Genomic DNA, 5,380 nt, shown 5'->3' with positions numbered 1-5,380 from the left:
GGTCATCAAAATGGGTTGTAAACAGGGAATTCCTAGAAACAATGTTTTTCTAAGCATAATCCAAAGAGAACTTCCCTCCCTTCTGGATTACTTAGAAGATGTGACAAAGGAAGGCATTTAATTAATGAATATAGATCAGCAAGGGACATTCAAGGTAGCCCTTTGCTATTGGGAAACTTCTTGAGGGGCCTCTCACAGACCTCCATATCAAATTCAGTTCAGTTGTTCCCTACCATCGTGGAGGAAACTACCTCCCAGAGAAATTAAAGAACTTAATGCATATAGTAAAAATTCATACTGTCATGGATGACAGAAAAGTTTAGAGGAGAGAATAAAGAGTTCATGAGAAACCATAAAGTAAATATTTTTCAAACTTCTATAAAAGAACAAAGACCAAAATTAAAATACAAATAAATGACTTCATTGAAGGACTTGTAGACACGGGTACAGATGTAACAATAATTGCACTAGAGTTTTGGCATCCAAATTGTCCTCTTAGGAGGTAAATATTCAACTTTTCGTGATTGGAACTTTATCTCTGGTAAGACAGAGCACAAGATGGATTCAATGTATTGGGCCAGAAGGACAAAGAGTAATATTAAAACCATAGTAGCTAACATAGCAATGAACTTATGGGAACATGATTTATTATAGCAATGGAATACTCCTCATATTAACATTTTTCCAATCTAAAAAACTAACTATAAATTAATTTATGTTTCTCAGAAAATAGTAGAAGGGAAAATAAAGAACAGTCAATGACTATTCACCTTGTATAAGAACATAGCCCAACAGCTGCTGATCTTCCAAAGGCACCAACAACATTTATATGGGTTAAGCAATGGTCTTTAACAAGAGAGAAGCTGCAGGGCTTAGACAGTTGGTAAGGAGCACATAAATACTGAGTGTACTGAAGAATCAACCAGCCCTTAAAATTCTCCTATATTTGTTATCAAAAGGTTATCTGGACAATGGAGAATGATAACAGATATAAGAGCTGTTAATAAGGTGATTTAGCCAATGGTCTCTGTACAGACTGGAATTTCTTTGCCTTCTTTATTAACTAAGGGAGGCCTCTTATAGTTATTTATTTTTTCTTCACTATATCCTTCCAAAATTGACAGTGAAAAAATTGTTTTGTGGTGCCTGCTTATAATAATTCTCAGCCTTCTCAGAGAAATCAATGGAAGATTCTCCCACATTGAATGTTAAATAGCCCTCCCTACCCTGTGCCAATATTTTTTATGTCGCCATTGGAAATGATACATAAGCAATTTTCTCAATCTATAGTGTAGTATTATATAGACAACATCTTATTGCTGATAAGATAGATGCTTTTGAAAGAATGTTTTCAGAGGTAAAGAACATTTTACCTTGCTGGAGATTATAAATTGCTCCAGAAAAACACAAAGAATAGTTCTACTAAATATTTAGAATATAAAATTGCTGTACAAAAAATTAGACTCCAAAAGGTACAAATTTGTTGATATTGGTTGTGAACTCTTAATGAATTTCAAAGATTGCTAGGAGATATTTACAATCTTGGCTTGCTATTTGTACAAAAAATCATTAGTTGAATAATTTGTTCAAAACCTTAGACTGTGACAAGAACTTAAATAGTCCAAAAAATTATTATCTGAAGCTGAGAGAAAATTGACTTGAGTGGAAAAGAAATTTACGCAATGCACATTTACATCATTTGAATCCAGTACTTGATTGCATTCTGCCTATTCGGTCGTCTAAGCAATCTTATATACAGGAATATCAATGCAGAGGGAAGATACTATCTTAGAATGGATCTTTTTATCACATAAACTGACTAAAATTAAAAATGTATGTGGAAAAGGTCTGAACTGATTGTATAGGAAAATTGAAAATTCTTAGCATGAATAGACCCAGCAGAAATTTTAGATGAAATTAACAAATTGTGGGTATAAAGTGAATCTTTGCAAAGAGTTTCCAGTAATATTTTGGGAGAGATTATCAAATATCCCAAAAGCAATAGAATACAACATGTAGAGAAGTAACTGGAAGTTTCCTTGTATTGTATAGGGAACACCAATATCTGGAACCACTATATTCTATGCTGATATAAAAAAATCAGGAAAGCCAGGTTATAAATCAGAAAATTTTAGTAAAGAGGCTCAAAGCCATTATGGCTATGTCTAAAAGTTAGAATTATATGCTATTCTCACGATATTAATGAATTTTATGGAAGTTCTCAACATAGTTACCAATTTGCAATATGCACAAAGAGTTGTTTTGCATATTGAAACCTCTGAATTTACACCAGAATATACAGAATCAAATTAAATGAAGAGAAACTCACAGATATTCCACTAAAATCAGAAACAAGACAAGGCTGTCTGCTCTTTCATATCCAGTCAATATAGTACTTGATGTTATATTTAGAACAATAACACAACAAATGGAGATGAAAAGGATAAAATTGGAAAGAAAGAAGTCAAACTTTTGCTATTTACTGGTGACATGATAGTATATATAATTGATCCCCCCCAAAATCTACCAGAGTACTCCTACAGCTGATAATCACCTTAGTAATGTGACAAAATGCAAGATTAGCTCAAAAAAATCAGTAGCACTCCTATATACAATGATAAATGGGTAAATAAAAAAATCAGAGAAATAACAGTCTTTACAATAGGTACAAAAATATAAAATATCTTGGGGTAATTCTAACCAAACAAGTGAAAGGCATCTATGACAAGAATTTGAAGCCTTGAAATTGAAGAAGATATCACAAAATGGGAAGATCTCCCTTGAATAGGTAGGATCTACATACTTAAAAATGGCAATCCGGCCAAAAACAATCTACAGATTCAATGTGATCCCCTTTAAAATCCTGCCACAATTCTTCACAGACCTTAACAAACATATTCACCCTCACATGGAAAAACAAAAAAAAAATGGGATACGTAAAACATTCCTGTACAATAAGGGAACTTCTGAAGGTATCACCATCTCTGATACCAAACTCTTCTATAGATCTATAGCAATAAAAACAGCTTGGTATTGGCATAAAAACAGAAATGTGGATCAAGGGAATCGAATCAAAACCCTGACATAAAGCCACATAGCTATGAACACCTGATTTTTGACAAAGAAGCTAAAATTATGCAATGAAAAAAAGCATTTTCAACAAATGAGGGTGGCATAACTGGATGTTGACATTTAGAAGTAAACAAGTATTTACATATCTATCACTGTACACAAAACTCAAGTCCTAATGGATCAGAGACCTCAACATAAACCAGTTACGCTGAACCTGCAACAGGTCCACTCTCTTCTATCTGCAACAAATCTTCTTTCTGATCCACTCTCTTCCACCTGCAACAAATCTGCTTTGTCATTCACCAACAGCTTTGCTTCCATTCAGTACCAAAAATTAGGTGTATGGTGGGGCTACCTACCTCTGACCATTCTCCTGGATGTGAGATTGGCCTCAGAATTTTCTGAACCAGACAGCTGGAAAACTGAGTAAGAGTTCTTCACTTACATTCTTTTTCTTTGGTTCAAGACCTACTTATGACTATCTGCTCTCCCTTTTAAAATGTAGTATCTGTTTGCTGCAATATGTGGGTCAGATGGAGAAGCCATATTTCTCTTGCTCAGCACACACTGGTTCTCCCTTTACTCAGCTCCTGTTTAATCTGTGTATCTCTCTTTCTTTGTCTCTGTCTGTCTGTCTCTCTCTCTGTCTGTCTCTGTCTCTCTGTCTGTCTCTCTGTCTCTCTGTCTCTCTGTCTCTCTCTCTCTCTTTCTCTCTCTCTCTCTCTGTCTGTGTTTGTCCATGTAGGCATGTGATTTGGATTAAACTCTATATCTGTTCATGTATGCTGGGTTTAATTCTCTGTGTATATGAATGTAACTTGTATTCAACTCTGTGTATATGTGCATGTAACTATTGCTTAGAAAAGCATGCTTTAAATAGCAACCACGTGGCTGTCCTCTATCTTGGTTGGTGACCTCATCATGATACTAAGAAAGCAACAAGCCTCAAATATTTTGGATTGTTTTTGTGAGCTCCATGGAGTCAACGTGGATCCACCTCCAACAGCATTTTGCCAGGTCCAACCTGTGCCAGGTAGTTCTACAGAGCCTGGCCAGTGAAGCAAAATAGTCAGCTACCCCATCCAACTCATTGCACAGTTGCAAAAACAGTTGACTGTTTAAAGTATTTGCCTTTACAAATTGACAAAATTTATAATAATTTTCATTTCTTCTTGTAATTTTTGTGTCCAGCTTCTTAATGACTAATATTTGCATCATACAGTGAGTTCTGATGACTGTGGGTGATTCATTCAGTACCAAACATTGAAACTCAGACAGACATTCTAGCATAGCTGGAGCACCATCAGTGCAAAGACCATAAACCTTTCTCTAAGATATCTTCTGTTCTTTCAGATGAACCAACTGTGTCAAAGACACCAAGTGCAGTAGTCGCTGCTTCAAGAGGTTTGCATAAAGAAACTCGTTTTTAAAATTGCCGTCATTGATATACCTCTTGCAATCCAGTACTTGTGAACAGTTTGAAATGTCTATAGATTCATCAAACTGAATACTAAACATTGGAAGTGGAGCATATTTAATTTTCTTGATTACCTGACCAAGAACATAAGTAGACATGCCATATATTCTTCTGCGGACAATATTGTTAGATAAGGAAATTGCACTCAATTGTGTAACAAATTTGTCTCTGATTATATCTCAAACATTCGTTTTGACTGTTGGCAACAACAAATCCTTAATATTGGTGTGATGTGCATAACTATGGTGACTCTGAGTGTCACCAAATATGAAGCTTCAACAGCTGCTACCTTCTGTTTGCGGTACTTGCCACCACTGTCAAGTCCGCCTTTCTTGACTCCATCAGCTTTGCTTCTAAAATGGTTGATATCCTTGCTGGCAAAACGTGGATGCTTGCTATCAAAATGGTGTTTTAGCTTGTTCGGCTTCATAGATTAGGCTGATAGACCGTCATAACAAATAACACATTCAAGTTTCTCAATTCCTGTTGTAATTATTGAGCTAGAACTATACTGTAAAAAATCATCCCAGTATTTTCTTTTCTTAATAAACCATTGTCATGGGATAGATTTCTAAGAAAATAATACATAACAATAGCTTGAATAATACAAAAGATGATGCAAGGCACAGTTCAGTCAATAAAGTTTATTAACATTTATTATGATTTACTATTCTCTTTGTTATTGTTGTTATTATTTTTACGTACCTGTTGTTATCACAAGGGTAGTCTTCACGTTAAGAACAACTGAATACAAACAAAGAGATCACCATCCAGATTAATTTTCCATGGTGCACAGACACACACACACATGTATGTGTATATATATATATA

This window comes from Microtus ochrogaster, unplaced genomic scaffold, assembly GCF_000317375.1.
Source record: "Microtus ochrogaster isolate Prairie Vole_2 unplaced genomic scaffold, MicOch1.0 UNK43, whole genome shotgun sequence".
NCBI classification, from domain to species: Eukaryota; Metazoa; Chordata; class Mammalia; order Rodentia; family Cricetidae; genus Microtus; species Microtus ochrogaster.
This window is presented reverse-complemented; position numbering follows the sequence as displayed.